This window comes from Bos grunniens, chromosome 20, assembly GCF_055505025.1.
Source record: "Bos grunniens cultivar Pamir isolate PY7600 chromosome 20, Bosgru_T2T1.0, whole genome shotgun sequence".
NCBI classification, from domain to species: domain Eukaryota; kingdom Metazoa; phylum Chordata; class Mammalia; order Artiodactyla; family Bovidae; genus Bos; species Bos grunniens.
Window position 1 is genome coordinate 22,193,975 of NC_141184.1, and position 20,006 is coordinate 22,213,980.

The 20,006-nt window shown below is 37.5% G+C and overlaps 1 long non-coding RNA gene across 1 annotated transcript; it reads right to left on the reverse strand.

Moving 5' to 3' along the window:
• Positions 1-3,154: 3,154 nt before the first annotated feature.
• Positions 3,155-18,722, reverse strand: LOC147350155 (uncharacterized). The gene is made up of 3 exons (XR_015149191.1): positions 18,650-18,722; positions 7,172-7,315; positions 3,155-3,498 (listed from the first exon to the last, which is right to left on the reverse strand). It is a non-coding gene; the product is annotated as an uncharacterized LOC147350155 (long non-coding RNA).
• Positions 18,723-20,006: the final 1,284 nt, after the last annotated feature.

Genomic DNA, 20,006 nt, shown 5'->3' on the forward strand with positions numbered 1-20,006 from the left:
ATATTTCCAGCAGACTAGTTTTATCCTGTAATATACTTAATGACAAAATTTTATCCTCTTCATAGCATATTTTTCTCAATTTTATATAAAATTTTCTCTGACTTAAAATAAATTATTGTCAACCTTCAAGTCTACTTCTATATTTTTATGAAAAAATATTTGCTATTTATACTTTACCACATATCAGATTGTTAAGCATCGTATGTCTTCATTTTTGTCCATACGTCAGCTTCAGAAAATATAATTAAAATAATTTTCTCAGTTTTCATGTTAATAGCCAATCCCTACCTTGTCTAATTTGATTTTCCTATTTTCAAAATTATGAGCAAAAACTTGACAGAAGAAAAAATATCTATACAAAACGTTCCCCAAGTGGTCAACATATAGTATATTTGAGGGAATCAATATTCATTTAAAGTGAGTTGCCTGGTGATTTTTTAAGTCAGCATAATCTTATATCCATTCTCTAGATCAAGAAAGAGAAAACTATAAGGACAGCAAAAGTTCATGCTGAAGGCAATTACCTTCTTTTTTGCAACCAATAACTAAAATCTCAACTTTTATCATTATGGCTCATTATTACTTATTTTGATCCTAAGAATAAATGTGTATAAGATTCTTCTGTGTCTCAGTTCAGGAGAAATAAGACAGCCTTCTTAAGTGAATGGTGCAAAGAAATAGATGAAAATAATAGAATGGGAAATACTAGAGATGTCTTTAAGAAAATCAGAGCTATCAAGAGAACACTTCATGTAAAGATGGGCACAATAAAGAACAAAAATGGCAAGGACCTAACAGAAGCAGAAGAGATTAATAAGAGGTGGCAAGAATACACAGCTGAACTGTACAAAAAAGGTCTTATTGACCCAGGTAACCATGATGATATGGTCACTTACCTAGAGCTAGACATCTTGGAATGGCAAGTCAAATGGACCTTAGGAAGCATTAGCACAAACAAAGCTAGTGGAGGTGATGGAGTTCCAGCTGAGCTATTTCAAATCCTAAAAGATGATGCTGTTCAAGTGCTGCACTAAATATGTCCTTAAATTTGGAAAACTCAACAGAGGCCACAGGACTGGAAAAGGTCAGTTTTCATTCCAATCCCAAAGTAGGGCAATGCTAAAAAATGTTAAAACTACTGTGGTACCTTATTTTGTAGGTAATTTTGATATCTTTTAAAATTATTTTTAATTGAAATATAGTTCATTTACAATGATGTTTTAGTTTCAGGTATAATGCAAAGTGACCCAATTTTATATGTGTGCATATATGTATGTGTGTGTGCGTGTGTATAGTACACATACATAGACCGTCTTTTATAGATTCTTTTCCATTATAGGTTATTACAATATATTGAATATAGTTCCCTGTGCTATATAGTAAGTCCTTGTTGGTTAACTATTTTATATTTAGTACTATGCTAAGTCACTTCAGTCATGTCTGACTCTGTGTGACCCCATAGATAGCAGCCCACCAGGCTCCCCTGTTCCTGGGATTCTCCAGGCAAGAACACTGGAGTGGGTTGCCATTTCCTTCTCCAATGCATGAAACTGAAAGTGAAAGGGAAGTTGCTCAGTCATGCCCAACTCTTAGCGACCCCCTGGACTGCAGCCTACCAGGCTCCTCCGTCCATGGATTCTCCACGCAAGAGTACTGGAGTGGGGTGCCATTGCCTTCTCCGTATATAGTACTGGGTATCCATTAATCCCAAGTTCTCAATTCATCCTCTCCACTTCTTTCCCTTTGGTAACCATATATTTGCTTTCTATAACTGTTAGCCTGTTTCTATTTTTTTTAATAAGTTCATTCATATCATTTTTTGTTAAATTCTACATGTAAGTGATATCAAATGAAATCTGTCTCTTTCTCTTTCATTTAATATCATAATCTTTCAGATCAGATCAGATCAGTCATTCAGTCGTGTCCGACTCTTTGGGACCACATGAATCGCAGCACACCAGGCTTCCCTGTCCATTACCAACTCCCGGAGTTCACTCAGACTCATGTCCATCGAGTCAGTGATGCCATCCAGCCATCTCATCCTCTGTCGTCCCCTTCTCCTCTTCCCCCAATTCCTCCCAGCATCAGAGTCTTTTCCAATGAGTCAACTCTTCGCATGAGGCGGCCAAAGTACTGGAGTTTCAGCTTTAGCATCATTCCTTCCAAAGAAATCCCAGGGCTGATGTCCTTCAGAATGGACTGGTTGGATCTCCTTGCAGTCCAAGGGACTCTCAAGAGTCTTCTCCAACACCACAGTTCAAAAGCATCAATTCTTCGGCACTCAGCCTTCTTCAGGTCCACCCAAATATTTTGCTGCAAATGGCATTTATTTCATTCTTTTTTACATCTGAGTAATATTCCACTGTGGGCTTCCCAAGTGACTCAGTGGTAAAGAACCACCTGCAGGAGACTTAGGAGATATAGGTTCAGTCCCTGAGTTGGGAAGATCCCTTGAAGCAGGAAATGGCAACCCATTCCAGTTTTCTTGCTTGAGAAATCCCATGGACAGAGAGCCTGGTGGGATACAGTCCATGGGGTTGCAAAAGAATTGGACACAACTTAGTAAATAACAACAGTATTCTATGTGCCACATATATATGTGCCACATCTTTTTTATCCAACCTTATGTTTATAGACATTTAGCTTGCTAACATGTCTTGACTCTTGTAAATAGTGCTGTTATGAATATGGGGGTGCATGCATCTTTTTGATTATAGCTTTCTTTAGATATATGCCCAGGACTGTGTATTTTGGAAATTAATCCCTGTCAGTAGCATTGTTTGCAAATATTTTCTCCTAGTCTGTAGATTACATTTTTGTTTTGCTTATGGTTTACTTCTGAAGGAGATCAGCCCTGGGATTTCTTTGGAGGGAATGATGCTGAAGCTGAAACTCCAGTACTTTGGCAACCTCATGTGAAGAGTTGACTCATTGGAAAAGACTCTGATGCTGGGAGGGATTGGGGGCAGGAGGAGAAGGGGACGCCAGAGGATGAGATGGCTGGATGGCATCACTGACTCGATGGACATGAGTCTGAGTGAACTCTGGGAGTTGGTGATGGACAGGGAGGCCTGGCGTGCTGCGATTCATGGGATCGTGAAGAGTCGGACATGACTGAGCGACTGAACTGAACTGAACTACTTTGCTGTGGAAAAACTTTTAAAGAACAATATTTATTTTTGGTTGCCCTGGATCTTCTTTACTGCATGAGGGCTTTCTGTACTTGCGATGGGCAAGGGGCCAGTCTTTGCTGTGGCACATGGACTCCTCACTGTGGTGACTTCTCTTGCTGTGAACAGGCTCTAGTTGCACGCTCTTCAGTAGTTGCAGCAGGCAGGCTTAGTAGTTGTGACTTGCAGGCCCTACAGATGGGCTCAGTATTTGTGGTGCACAGGCTTAGTTGCTCCACAGCACGTGGGATCTTCCTGGACCAGGGATCAAACCCATGTCCCCTGCATTGGTAGGCAGATTCTTATCCACTGTATCACCAGAGAAGTCCTGTGCAAAAATGTTTAAGTGTAATTAGTTCCCATTTTTTAATTTTTGTTTTTAATTCCATTACTCTAGGAGATGGAACCATAAAGATATTGCTCCTATTCACGTCAAATGGTGTTCTTCCTATGTTTTCCATTAGGCTTTTTATAGTATCTGATCTTATACTTAGGTCTTTAATCCATTTTGAGTTTATTTTTATATACGGTGGTAGAGAACATTCTAATTTCATTTTTTACATGTAGCTGAGCAGTTTTCCCAGCACCTTTTATTGAAGAGATTGTCTCTTCTTAATTGATTTCTCATCTGATAGAACATAGTTATGTAGGATTATTTCTGGGCTTCTTATCCTGTTCCATTGATCTATATGTCTATTTTTTTCTCTGTTTTATTATTTTTTTAATTTAATTTTATTTTTAAACTTTACAATATTGTATTGGTTTTGCCAAATATCAAAATGAATCTGCCACAGGTATACATGTGTTCCCCATCCTGAACCCTCCTCCCTCCTCCCGCCCCATACCATCCCTCTGGGTCATCCCAGTGCACCAGCCCCAAGCATCCAGTATCGTGCATCGAACCTGGACTGGTGACTCGTTTCATATATGATATTATACGTATTTCAATGCCATTCTCCCAAATCATTCCACCCTCTCCCTCTCCCACAGAGTCCAAAAGACTGTTCTATACATCAGTGTCTCTTTTGCTGTCTTGTATTCAGGGTTATTGTTACCATCTTTCTAAATTCCATATATATGCGTTAGTATACTGTATTGGTGTTTTTGTGCCAGTAACATACTGTTTTTATTACTCTAGTTTTGTAGCATAAGGTTGAAGTCAGGGAGCACGATCCCTCCAGCTCTGTTCTACTTTATCAAGATTGCTTTTGCTATTCTGGATCTTTTGTATTTTTGTACAAATTGTAAAAGGTTTTTTTGGTGGTGGTGTTCTAGTTCTGTGAAGAATGCCAATGATAATTTGATAGGTATTACACTGAACGTATAGATTGCTTTGGGTAGTATTGTAATTTTCATAATATTGATTATTCCAATCCAAGAACATGGTGTATTTCTCCATCTGTATGTGTCATCTTTTAATTTTTTCATTAGTACCTTACTGTTTTCTGAGTACAGATCTTTTGCCTCCTTAGGTAGGTTTACCCTTAGGTATTTTGTCCTTTTTAAAGGAATGGTAAATCAAACTGTTTATTTAATTTCTCTTTCTGATCTTTCACTGTTTGTGTATAAAAATGGAACTGATTTCTGTGTATTATTTTGCATTCTAGCAACTTTGCCAAATTATCATGAAGGGTAACCAATATAACCAGTATCCATGCTAGTTACAGGACAGCATAAAATTAGGACAAAGACACACAGAGGGAAAACCATGTGAAGACAGAGAGAGAAGGCCATTTCTAAGCCAAGGAAAGAGGCCTCAACAGAAACCAATGTTGGCACCTTGATCTTAAACTTCTTACTTTTAGAACTCTGTGCAAATAAATTTTCTGTTCTTTAAGCTATTAAATCTTTTGGATTTTTGTTATGGCAGCCTGAGTAAACTAATATAATACTAAATTCTAAAGGTAGAAAAAATATTTTAAAAAATGTGATACACAGAATAATGGTGTGTGCTGCATACTTCCTAAGTCACTTTCGTAGTATTCAACTCTTTGTGGCCCTATGGGCTGTAGCCCACCAAGTTCCTCTGTCCATGGAATTCTCCAGGCAAGATTACTGGAATGGGTTGCCATGCCCTTCTTGATCTTTCCCACCCAGGGATTGAACCATGTCTCTTACATCTCCTGGACTGGCAGAGAGGTTCTTTACCACTAGCACCACCAGAATAATAGTATAAAATATTTGGCAAAACTAATACAATTATGTAAAGTTTAAAAATAAAATAAAATTAAAAAAATATACAGGTAGATTAAAATAAAAAATGATAGAAAATATGTATTTTATATAAACTAATAAGTAAGCCAGAATGCCTATATATTAAAATTTTAGATTTTTCTATATTAGAAAGGATATTGGGAGATAATCACAATACTCTTGCCTGGAAAATCCCATGGATGGAGGAGCCTGGTAGGCTGCAGTCCATGGGGTTGCTAGGAGTCAGACATGACTGAGCAACTTCACTTTCACTTTTCACTTTCATGCATTGGAGAAGGAAATGGCAACCCACTCCAGTGTTCTTGCCTGGAGAATCCCAGGGACGGCGGAGCCTGGTGGGCTGCTGTCTATGGGGTCACACAGAGTCGGATAAGACTGAAGCGACTTAGCAGCAGCAAACATATAATAGAGACAAAAATTTCTAAATGTGCAAACACTTAAAAACAGAGCTTATAAATATAGAAATGAAAAAATTATAAATTGTGTGTGTGGGGAAAAGGAAACTCCACACATACAGTTCAAATTTCAATTCTTCTTTCTCAGTAATTGCTATACAAGTGGAAAAATTTAGTACAGGTATAGAAGTTTTGAGCAATGTTATCAAACAACATGACCTAATTAATAGTTGTAGAATATTGCACTCAGTAAACAGAATAAAAATCATCTTTCAAGAGAACAAGGCATATTTGACAAGTGGATTGGGCAGGGGTCTTCAGAAAACAGAATCAATAATATATGTATATATGTACATGTATGCACTTTTGCCATTTGGTGCAATGAACTGGCTTATTGGAAAAGACCCTGATGCCTGGAGAGATTGAAGGCAAAAGGAGAAGGGGGTGGCAGGGAATGAGATGGTTAGATAGCGTAAGGGACTCAGTGGACATGCATCTGAACAAACACACAAACTCTGGGAGATAGTGAAGGACAGGGAAGCCTGGAGTGCTGCAGCCCATGAGGTCACAAAAAGTCGGACACAACTTAGTGACTGAAAAACAATTACAACAACATGTTCTACCACTTGTGTTAAAGGAAATTTGGGATGGTTCATGAATCTTGTAAAAGCCTATTAAAATCTCCAAACTTGCTGCTAGGCTAGGGCTGTATATCAAACTCTAAGGCATGCTATGCTTATTAAATGGTGCTGTGACTTCATTAGAAATAAAAACTGTCTAGCAATTATTAAAATATGTTCCAAGGTGGCTCACTCACAGCAACCATATGAATGGAAAGGAGGATGCTGGGCTACATTCATGTTTCAGGAAGAGAGGAAGAAGATGAGTGTGGATGGGTTTTCCAGGTTCGTTTGTTGCTTTCTTGGAGCAACTATTAATCGGTGTTGCAAAACCCACACAGGTGAGCTACGGATAAGAGTGGCTTAAACAACAGTACTTCCGCCTCCACCTCTCTGCCTGGAGGGAAGTCCTTGTGCCTCCATTGGTTCCTTTTGTCCTCCTGACCTGCCCTAGTCCTTTATGGGTCATGGAGCTTGTGGTGAGGATCCTGCAGGCCTGCAGAAGAACTTGCTTAGCTTTTTGCCTTGCCCTACATCTAGACGATCTGTGACCTTGCATACTGAGCTAGAGGCCTGGTCACTTGGGCATGCCATTTCTCTAAGCCCTCCTACCTTGCTGTTGGCTTGAGTTGAACTGAAACCATACAGTTGCCAAAGGCCTTGGGAAAGAACTGGCTTTCGGATATGGATGTGCTGTCTTTCAGAATCCCACTCCTCACAGCAGGCCACATGCAGCTATTAAAAGGGCATTAAAGTTTGGCTCACTCCTTACCCCTCTCTGTGATGTGTTTGCTCTGCTCTTTCCATGTCCAGAAGGATGGAAGTTTCCACAGGTCTCCTCTCTGCTAGAATTTACATTTGCACATTCCATTTTCCCGTTTATTTAGGCAGGTTTCTTTGATGAGTCCTCAGCATTCTGATGGTAAAAATAAAGAGATAAATAACACATACCCATATCCATCCATATATACATAAAATAGGATTTTATCATTTGTACTGCTTTTAACTCTATTTTAATGGGATGATGGATCCTTGCAACTCTCTACATTTAACCCAAATTGGAAGACACTTAGTGCTGTTTCAATTTCTGTTTACTGGAATTTAAAGTGCTTAAATGTAGGTAACTGTCCTTTCTATGTCCTTTTTTCAGAGTTTAAATTGAGTGCCTTTTATTTTGTATATTTTAAAAAATATATTATATATATATGCAGGTTAAAGTGTCCTGGAATTGTTTAAGACATATTTTTAAATTGTGCTCTTTATCTCTGCTAGTTTCATAATATTATGATTCTGAAAGAATATTAGCTAATTCAGAAAACTGAATCCAATTATTTGGGTTTAAAAGGTTGAATCAAACCATAATAGAGTTAAATTAGAATAAACCCAGGATTGAATTGTTAAGATAATTGAAATAAATAAAGTCACCTTTCATGGACTAATCTGATTCTGAAACTTCTCTGGGCCAAAATAGATTGCATTTTGTTCTGTCATGCATTTAAATCTCCATGATAGAAACAATTATTTTGGTTGGATGATTACAATCAGCTTCATTTTATCAATCTTCTGCCATCTTTAGTGGTTACTTTTGAAGCTGATTTAGAAGATTCTTGGAAAGAAATAAACAATGATATTCTGTAAAAACTCTCTATTAATTGTCTTGCTTGGATTATGTATTAGTAAATGGACACAGAGACAGAAAAGGAATGTGAACGAGGCTGCAGTAGAGGTGTGCTAACAACTCTGCAAAGGAAGTCAGAGTGGACTTGATGCAGTGACAAAACCAGTCAGGTACTTCACTATCCACAGATCCCCAACATGCTTTATTTCTTAAAACATGATATCAAGAAATTGATAACTGACTTATTTTAAATAAAACTGAGGCCATGCTATAGAACTACTATTATTTATTGATCTAAAATAATTTAATAAATTATCTACTTATATTCAGTAGTAGGGATGTGACACTGATTTTTATTTTCATCTCATAATTGAAGACGATGACATGTTTTACATCTTTACAGAAACAGAATCATTTTACATCTTTACAGAAACAGAATCATTTATGTTCCTATTGTAGGAGGTCATTGAGAGATGAGACTGCTGGTTGACCCTTAAGTGGGACTCAGGCAATAGGACCGTCTTCACCAGTTAGACAGCATCACAGACTCAATGGACATGAATTTGAGAAAACTCCGGGAGATAGTGAAGGACATGAAAGCCTGGCATGTTGCAGTCCGTGGAGTCGAAGAGTGTCAGATGTGACTTAGTGATGAACAACACCCGTCCTGTATCTTGAAATGTATGTTCTGTCTACCATTTCAGTGGTGGGAGTGGTTACCAAGCATACAGCCTTGAGAGAGTAACATCTGGGTGGTGCATGTGATTAAACCCCATTAAGGCATCTATAAAAACTTACCAGGTTCTGTGGGGTGAACTAGAGGCTTACTTGCAAAGACAACTTACTTGTCTTGAGGCTATTTTGGACAAGCCTCATATATAAATAAGTTTCCTTCCTAATTAAAACTGTCATTTACCAATCTGGGGTGGTCTGCCTCTTTCTTTGGCTTCTGCTTGCATTCTGAATGTGACGGACGAGTTTCAAATTTTGCCCAGGGACTTCCAAAGGTTACAAATAAAAAGTTCTGTTTGATAACTGTCTTTTTTCATTACTGGTTTTCTCTTACTTGTAGAATATGAATCTCGCTTTGTGCTTGATCTACACTGATCACTAACCAGAGACTTTTCTGATCAGATATCTTAGCACTATTTCCATATGTCTGTCTTAACAGGGAGCTGTGACCAGGTACTTCAAGTGAGTTGCTGACAACTCACTTGAAGTACCTGGTCACAGCTAACTGCACTGTTAAGGAAACTCTATTTCCTTTGATCATACTTTAAAAATGCTCACTGCAATACAGATATCAAAGTTTTTGGTTTTTCTTTGCCTTCTGTGTCTATATTCTGTGATCTTTCTTTAACCCTCTGATATAAAATATATGCCGGTTTTATTTTATTCATCATTCAATTTTATGTGAAATGTATCCCTTGTTGGCCAAAGAAAAAATAAAAACAAAAAAACAAAACACCAATTCCAGTACAGTTCCTGGGTAACATAAACACTTATCATCTCTAGCTAATTCTACTTGGGGTTGCTTCTAACATTTAAAGATTGTGAATTCATTGAATTCTGGACTATGCTAAATCTGTTTCATTACTTGTTCTTTACCCATGGGTACCCTCATGTACCTGGCACATAAACAGAAGTGAAAAATGCATCACCTATGATGTGAAGCAGAGAAGGCAATGGCACCCCACTCCAGTACTCTTGCGTGGAAAATCCCACAGAGGAGCCTGTTAGGCTGCAATCCATGGGGTCGATAAGAGTCAGACACGACTGAGCGACTTCACTTTGACTTTTCACTTTCATGCATTGGAGAAGGAAATGGCAAGCCACTCCAGTGTTCTTGCCTGGAGAATCCCAGGGACGGGGGAGCCTGGTGGGCTGCCATCTCTGGGGTCGCACAGAATCGGACACGACTGAAATGACTTAGCATAGCATGATGTGAAGATACTATATCAGAACTGTTCTCTTTTTCATCACTTTTTATTAAAACTTTTTTGCTTTTAGAGCATATTTAGGTCCACAATTGTTTATCCTTTACTTTCAATAAAACATATAATGATTAAAAGTTTAAATTAATGAACAAGTGATATGCAATGTGAGGCATGACTAATTATTAAGTACTCAGTCAGTTCAGCCACTCAGTTGTGTCCGACTCTTTGCGACCACATGAATTGCAGCATGCCAGGCCTCCCTGTCCATCACCAACTCCGAGAGTTCATTCAAACTCACGTCTATCGAGTCGGTGATGCCATTCAGCCATCTCATCCTCTGTCGTCCCCTTTTCCTCCTTCCCTCAATCCCTCCCAGCATCAGAGTCTTTTCCAATGAGTCAACTCTTCGCATGAGGTGGCCAAAGTACTGGAGTCTCAGCTTTAGCATCATTCCTTCCAAAGAAATCCCAGGGCTGATGTCCTTCAGAATGGACTGGTTGGATCTCCTTTCAGTCCAAGGGACTCTCAAGAGTCTTCTCTAACACCACAGTTCAAAAGCATCAATTCTTCGGCGCTCAGCTTTCTTCACAGTCCAACTCTCACATCCATACATGACCACAGGAAAAACCATAGCCTTGACTAGACGGACCTTTGTTGGCACCTCTCCCTCAGACATGCCCTAAAGGGGCCCAGGAGAGCTCACAGATATGCTACAAAATAACCACAGAGGCTTTTCCAACTCAGGAGCCTGGGCCTTAGCCACACATGGATACAAACTTAAACATAGAGGCTTCTCCAACTCTGGCACTTGTGCCCATGAGGCACAGCTGTGTCTGCAAGTGACCTTAGGCAGCCAGGAGTCCATTAAATGTTCATAAATATTCTATACATGTATATATCTGATTATAATAGACTGAATTATGGGAAAGACAAGCACAGAGAGCTTGTTGTTATGCAACTTGCAACTGTCAATCTAAACTGTCAGTCGATACCCACCTAAATAAATATGAAAAAGCCTTGTCTTGAAAACCCCTATACTTCAGGGCCACTACCTGTCTTGGCTTGGCCCACCTCTCCCTTGAGGTGTTCTTTCTGTTCTTAATAAATTTGTTTTTGCCACGAGTACGACCTCAAATTCTTCTTTGTGTCCTTCCAAGAATCGAGACCCATGATGGGGCATCCTGTATGACCCTCTCCAAATCTGGTAACACATGCTAAGAGAGGAAGAACACATGTGTGCTCAGTCGCATCTGACTCTTTGCCACCCCATGGACTGTAGCCTCCAGGCTCCTTTTTCCATGGGATTTCTCAAACAACAATACCGAAGTGGGTTGCCATTTCCAACTCCAGGGAATCTTCCTGACCTGGGGATTAAAACCGTGTCTCCTGCATCTCCTTTATTGGCAGGAGGATTTTTAAATACTGTGCCACCTAGGAAGCCCATGAGAGGAACAGAGATAGTGAAAAAATATAATTATGCAATGCAGTAGGTACTCCAGGATCTCATTGAAGAAATTAGTCTAAGTGCTGGATAAAATCTTTCACCAGGCACGAGTTTAAAGTGCTATGCTATTGAAATGCTACCATATTCATCACTGAGAATATTTTCATGCCAGGTGTCCTATACTGCTAAAACCTTTTTCAGTGTTGAAATATTTAATTTGGGCTACTGAATAAATGTTAATTGAGAAATATAAACACTTTAGTTCAGTCTACATGAGTGGTTGAAAAGTGAATAAATCATATTATTTATAAAAATAGTTTTCATCACTGAATGCAAGATGAGAAAAATGAATATATTATTTTAGATGTTTTATACATATAAAAGTGATTTGACTGAAAGGATTATCTCCTATAAATTTTTCTTACATTTTTGTTGATAAAGCATTTTTTTCTTAATAAACTACAATGATATTTTTATTGTTTTCTTTTAATACTGATCATTGATATAATTAAAATATTCTGGGTCACTCTATATCTTTCACTTTTCAAATTCTAAGCCTGGAAACAATTAGAAATATTCTAAAGTATATATAACATATTCAACCACTGTGTGAGAACTTGCCAACACTTTTAATCAATTCATCTGTTGAGTTGATTTAGCAGTAGCCAATAAAATAACTGTTCTGAAGTAACATTACAAAACACTGAGTGAAATCTGCAAAGTTATTTATGTAATATATTGAAATAAGAATCTTTTTTGTGCTAATAAGAAGAATAATACTAAGAATCTTTTTTGTACTCTCAGAATATGCCTACAAGTCAGTGAAAAAAAATCAGTAATAAGAGGAAATACATTTCTACATGACATGAAAATTCATACATGTTCTATAATACATATTTTATAATTGTAACAAAGAAAAAATGTTGAAAATGTCTAATACTCAATAACATCAATGGTGACAGAATGAAAAAAAAAAAAAAAAAGATGCGTTAGCTCATGTCTAAGGAACAAACTTTCCACATTCTCAAACTCTTTGGTGGCACAATTTGCAAAGGATGAAGATATAATAATTAGAAGCTATGTGTGTCTTATGGTAAAGTGTATTTCCTTTCACTTTGTTACCTAATGTGTATTTTTGCCACTATTAAATTGAACTATACTCTTGTTTCAGGAAAATGAGTCTGTTACATCAAAGGTAAATGATAATTGCATTGTAAACATCTAATGGGAATATAATATATAAAATATTTGGGTGATCTCTGTTCAGCTATAGAGTTACAAATATATGCCTCAGCATTTTAGTTCTGACGAAGCTGGTGTAAATCACAAGAGGGTTTTTTAAACATTGGTTGCAGTAAAGAGAGAGCTCTGTCATGAAGAGGTTGAGCACAGTGCACTGAGATAGCCTGCAGTAAAGGGAACAGATCAGAAATATTAAAATATATCTTTTTTCTCATCACAATTCCCAAATAAAAATAGTTGAAATTCAGTTTTAAATTTGGTTCTATTCCATTTACAAGCAGATATTGCTATGAGGTGAATGTAATCCTGTATTCACAGGTTTCTATTAAGGGTGAGATTGCATGTCTGCCATTCCTGGATAAACATATAAAGTACCATTCTCCCCACATGCTTATGCAAGCTTTGTTTATAAAATGATGAAATCATAAAATATTTCAACGTTGAATATATTCATACTTGGCACTGATTAGTTAGTAAAGAATGAACTCTAACAATTATTATTTCATATTCAAGAACTACTAATAGCTTATTTCATAAATTTGATATTAACTGATTTTTCAGTAATTTGCATTTCCCTTCTGATTATACATTCCATTCATTGAAAGCTTCAGTTATAATATGTAACTAGCTAGCACTATTTCTGAATAGACTTTTTAATCAAGCACTTGATATTGTTTTCTTTACTCCTGTTATCTAAGTATTAACACAAATTTTAAAGTGTTTGTTATAAGAACTAAATTACTATTTGAAATATTTTTAGATTAATGATAGATTGGTTGCTCAGTAGTAAAGAATCTGCCTGCCAATTCAGGAGATGTGGGTTTGATCCCTGGTCTGGGAAGATTCCCTGGATAAGGAAATGCAACCCACTCCAGTATTCTGGTCTGGAGAACCCCACTGACAGAGGAGCCTGGTGGGCTACAGTCTATGGGGTTGCAGAGTCAGACTGAGTGACTGAACAACAACAATAATCAGTTTATTATTAATGAATATCATGAATAAAATCCTGCTCTTAAAGAATAGCCCCCAAATACTCATTTTAAATATTGTTACATAAAGGTATGGTAGCTATCAGTTATATTCTGGAAGATGAAATTCTCATGTGTTATTTGCTTATGCTGTTATCCAAATGTTAAACAGACATCCTAGCTATTTTCAGTTCTTTTCATCTGGGTTCATTTGCATGAAGCGTGCTACTTGGAGAAGTGCCAATTTCCAAAATTCAGCTGCTAAGGCTGGCTTAAAAACTGTAATACTAGGAGATGCTCACAAAATGTTTTAGTTTGAAAACTGCATAATTTATGGTAATTCTGTTGGTTATAGGCTTATTTAACAATGCAATGCAAAGAATGCTTTACACATTTACATAAATATTAAACTTTGAGCTTATATGAACTCCAGTGATCACTGGATAAAAAGGAGTATCTGCGAACATGCACAAATAATAACCATGATATATCTATCAACTGGTATTGGAAATATAGCAATAGATTAATATTTAGGTACTTAACAGGTGCATATGTTGTTTTTCTTTGCAGCCAAAGATGGAGAAGCTCTATACAGTCAACCAAAACAAGACCATGGGCTGACTGTGGCTCAGATCATGAACTCCTTATTGTCAAATTCAGACTTAAATTGAAGAAAATAGGGAAAACCACTAGACCATTCAGGTATGACCAAAATCAAATTCTTTATGATTATACAGTAGAAGTGAGAAATAGATTTAAGGGACTAGATCTCATAAACAGAGTGCCTGATGAACTATGGACGGAGGTTAGCGACACTGTACAGGAGACAGGGATCAAGACCATTCCCATGGAAAAGAAATGCAAAGATCAAAATGGCTGTCTGGGGAGGCCTTACAAATAGCTGTGAAAAGAAGAGAAGTGAAGAGCAAAGGAGAAAAGGAAAGATATAAGCATCCGAATGCAGAGTTCCAAAGAAGAGCAAGGAGAGATAAGAAAGTATGCCTCAGTGTTCAATGCAAAGAAATAGAGGAAAACAACAGAATGGGAAAGACTAGAGATCTCTTCAAGAAAATTAGAGATACCAAGGGAACATTTCATGCAAAGATGGGCTCCATAAAGGACAGAAATGGTATCAACTAACAGAAGCAGAGGTGGCAAGAATACACAGAAGAACTGTACAAAAAAGATCTTCATGACCCAGATAATCACGATGGTGTGATCACTCACCTACAGCAAGACCTCCTGGAATGTGAAGTCAAGTGGGCCTTAGAAAGCACCACTATGAACAAAGCTAGTGGAGGTGATGGCATTCCAGTAGAGCTATTTCAAATCCTGAAAGATGATGCTGTGAAAATGCTGGATTCAATATGCCAGCATATTTGGAAAACTCAGTAGTAGCCACAGGACTGGAAAAGGTCAGTTTTCATTCCAATCCCAAAGAAAGGCAATGCCAAAGAATGCTCAAACTACCGCACAATTGCACTCATCTCACATGCTAGTAAAGTAATGCTCAAAATTCTCCAAGCCAGGCTTTAGCAATACATGAATCGTGAACTTCCAGATGTTCAAGCTGGTTTTAGAAAAGGCAGAGGAACCATAGGTCAAATTGCCAACATCCACTTGACCATGGAAAAAGGAAGAGAGTTCCAGAAAGACATCTATTTATGCCTTATTGACTATGCCAAAGCCTTTGACTGTATGGATCACAATAAACTGTGGAAACTTCTGAAAGAGATGGGAATACCAGACCACCTGACCTGCCTCTTGATAAACCTATATGTAGGTCAGGAAGCAACAATTAGAACTGGACATGGAACAACAGACTGGTTCCAAATAGGAAAAGGAGTTCGTCAAGGCTGTATATTGTCACCCTGCTTATTTAACTTCTATGCAGACTACATCATGAGAAACGCTGGGCTGGAAGAAGGACAAACTGGAATCAAGATTGCCGGGAGAAATATCAATAACCTCAGATATGCAGATGACACCACCCTTATGGCAGGAAGTGAAGAGGAACAAAAGGGCCTGCTGATGAAAGTGAAAGAGGAGAGTGAAAAAGTTGGCTCAAAGCTCAACATTCAGAAAACTAAGATCATGGCATCTGGTCCCATCACTTCATGGGAAATAGATGGGGAAACAGTGGAAACAGTGGCTGAGTTTATTTTTCCGGGCTCCAAAATCACTGCAGATTGTGATTGCAGCCACGAAATTAAAAGATGCTTACTGGAAGAAAGTTATGACCAACCTAGATAGCATATTCAAAAGCAGAGACATTACTTTGCCAACAAAGGTCCGTCTAGTCAAGGCAAAAGTTTTTCCAGTGGTCATGTATGGATATTAGAGTTGGACTGTGAAGAAAGCTGAACGCCAAAGAGTTGATGCTTTTCTACTGCGGTGTTGGAGAAGACTCTTGAGAGTCCCTTGGACTGCAAGGAGATCCAACCAGTCCATTCTAAAGGAGATCAGTCCTGGGTATTCTTTGGAAGGACTGATGCTAAAGCTGAAACTCCAGTAGTTTGGCCACCTCATGCGAAGAGTTGACTCATTGGAAAGACCCTGAGGTTGGGAGGGATTGGGGGCAGGAGGAGAAAGGGACAACAGAGGATGAAATGGGTGGATGACATCACCAACTCAATGAACATGAGTTTGAGTGAACTCTGGGAGTTGGTGATGGACATGGAGGCCTGGCGTGCTGCAATTCATGGGTCACAGAGTTGGATATGACTGAGTGACTGAACTGAACTGAACTATGTTGTTTTTCAATATTTAATTCTGAATTTTATGTGCAAAAATTTGGAAAATCAAATATTAGATTCCTCAAGATATCTGCATAGAAGCAGATTTCCTTATATTGATATGTATAGAAAATTATTTTTTCTATGGACTTGATCCTTGAATGATAGGTGGACTCATTATGAAACACAGCAGCCCTCCATATCTATGGCAACTTAATGGAAATTTTTTATATATTTTTCATTCATGAATGACTGAATCCACGCATGTAGAACCTATGGAAAAATAAATATAGTAAACAATTTAATTAGAAGTCTAAATATGTCTCTTTTATATTATTTTAAATCATATCATTTCAATAAAAATATAAGAATTCTTATTCTACAATTGATAGTGTTAAAAAAAAGTAATGAAGACTTAAAAGTATAAAATAAAAGAGTACTCTGTGAAGGTTATACAATACAACTGGGCTTATATAATTGATTATGTTTATGTTTTCAGGCTGACTATTCCCAATGTAATTACATGCTATACCCTTGACCATCACAAAAGCCAAATAAATTGACTAGATCAGCAAAAGGTTGAACTGGTGGCAACTGGAGTTCAAATATTGGCTTTTTGTTATCATTCAGACTTAGAGGCAGTCAAGTTCTGATAATACCCACTTTGGTTATACAGTTTTCCTCAAGATTTTATTCTATGTAAAAGGAAATACATTTCTCCTAGTGGGATTGTACATCCACAAAAGCATTTATTTGAATCCCATGTTCTAAATATGATGTACCTAAAATTTAGTTTGGACAACTTAAAAATGTGTTTAAAAATAGAACTTAGTAGTAAGTGCTATGTTGAAGCATGGATTATTTTGATAAGTAACCAACAGCTTCTTTTGAGGCACACTTTTCAACTGAAAAATTTCCACAACTCCCAGTTTCAAGTCTCTGTTTTTTCCTCTCTTCTTCCCATTCTCTCCTTTTCCATTTTAGTAAAGAAGCCTACTCTGTGATAAAGCTGGCGGAATCCTTTCACATAATGTGAATTTCTTACTGCAAATAAAACAAACTATTGAATGGTCCTAGATTTATATCTTCAGAAAAAACTTACCCAAATTACATATAATCACTCTGCAATATAGAGGGTGGAGATAAAAATAAGAAAAGTTATGGAAAGGTAGAAAGATATCATGTGAGCTCTCACAATATGCTTTACTGAGGGATAATCAGTTGCCAGGTAGTTCAGTGGTAAATAATCCACCTGCAATGCAAGATACGTGATGTAGGTTTGATTCCTGGATCAGGAAGATCCCCTGGCAGAGGAAAGGGCAACCCATTCCAGTATTCTTGCCTGGGAAATCCCATGGACAGAGGAACCTGGTGGGTTACAGTCCATGGGGTCACAAAGTGTCAGAGAAAATTTAGCAAATAAACAAAAATAATAACATGCTGTATATATCATATAATGTTGTATTTCATTATATTTAGCATACTGATATCCTTTATTATTTCATAATCTCTATATTCTATATTTTCTTGATTATCCTATTTCAAAATATAAAGAAAGGTCATTATAAAACATAACTTTTGCTTTTGAAATGTGGAAAAGCCCAGCAATCTCCTTATTCCACAGACATCTTACTTTGCATTTACATTATACCCCTTTCTGATACCTCCACATCACTGGAAATAGGAATGTCAATTAAAGAAGACTGTAAAAGAAATTTCACCTTATGCTAAAGACTTTAACAGAGTAAACTTTAACTTTATCTGTTAATAAGTGTGTAAATACTTGCCTTTGAAAAAATAACACTGACTAAATTACCATAATATTAAAACAAAACAGCTTTAACTAATGCTACTTTAAAATGATCTCACAAAGTGAGATTTATAAGAAACTAAAAATAAGGTAGTCACATTTCTGAGCGAGACAGTTACAACTATCCTGGTGACACATACCAGTTTTCCCAGCATAACACCGTGTAGAGAAGTGTCTGAACGACAATGTTCACCCTTATTACAATATTAAACTTAAAAGGACAGACTTAAAAGTACCAAAGTCAGGCTACAGGTCTGCTTTGGGACATGAAGTAAACTAGGGGCACAGAAAATGACAGAATCTTCCTTATTAGTCTGACAAGGCAGTGGGCCTAACTGATATTCTTGGCACCATCATCCTGAAATAAAGTTGTCAGAAAGTAGAATTATCTGCCAAATTTTATTATGCTGGCAAGCTTTATTTCTACTTTCTCAGCTCTCATTTGCTTTTAAAAGTTAGGATAAGGAAAAGTCTCATAAAATTTAATGGCTCCTACCTTAAGACTTCTTCTTTTTTCCTTCATTCCTTTTCTCTTTTTTCTTCTTTCCTCTCTTTCATTTGTTCTTTCTGAAAGTCAGTGTTATATTAGTATGCACTATCCATCTGTCTCTCTTCTCCTTTAAGCTGTTGCTTACCATTAAGTTATTTTTTTTAATTTTATTTTATTTTTAAACTTTACATAATTGTATTAGTTTTGCCAAATATCAAAATGAATCCGCCACAGGTATACATATGTTCCCCATCCTGAACCCTCCTCCCTCCTCCCTCCCCATACCATCCCTCTTGGTCGTCCCAGTGCACTAGCCCCAAGCATCCAGTATCGTGTATCGAACCTGGACTGGCAACTCGTTTCTTACATGATATTTTACATGTTTCAATGTCATTCTCCCAAATCTTCCCACCCTCTCCCTCTCCCACAGAGTCCATAAGACTGTTCTATACATCAGTGTCTCTTTTGCTGTCTCGTACACCGGGTTATTGTTACCATCTTCCTAAATTCCAGATATATGCGTTAGTATACTGTATTTATGTTTTTCCTTCTGGCTTACTTCACTGTGTATAATAGACTCCAGTTTCATCCACCTCATTAGAACTGATTCAAATGTATTCTTTTTAATGGCTGAGTAATACTCCATTGTGTATATGTACCACTGCTTTCTTATCCATTCATCTGCTGATGGACATCTAGGTTGCTTCCATGTCCTGGCTATTATAAACAGTGCTGCGATGAACATTGCGGTACACGTGTCTCTTTCCCTTCTGGTTTCCTCAGTGTGTATGCCCAGCAGTGGGATTGCTGGATCATAAGGCAGTTTTATTTCCAGTTTTTTAAGGAATCTCCACACTGTTCTCCATAGTGGCTGTACTAGTTTGCATTCCCACCAACAGTGTAAGAGGGTTCCCTTTTCTCCACACCCTCTCCAGCATTTATTATTTGTAGACTTTTGGATCGCAGCCATTCTGACTGGCGTGAAATGGTACCTCATAGTGGTTTTGATTTGCATTTCTCTGATAATGAGTCATGTTGAGCATCTTTTCATGTGTTTGTTAGCCATCTGTATGTCTTCTTTGGAGAAATGTCTATTTAGTTCTTTGGCCCATTTTTTGATTGGGTCGTTTATTTTTCTGGAGTTGAGCTGTAGGAGTTGCTTGTATATTTTTGAGATTAGTTGTTTGTCGGTTGCTTCATTTGCTATTATTTTCTCCCATTCTGAAGGCTGTCTTTTCACCTTGCTAATAGTTTCCTTTGATGTGCAGAAGCTTTTAAGGTTAATTAGGTCCCATTTGTTTATTTTTGCTTTTATTTCCAATATTCTGGGAGGTGGGTCATAGAGGATCCAGCTGTGATGTAT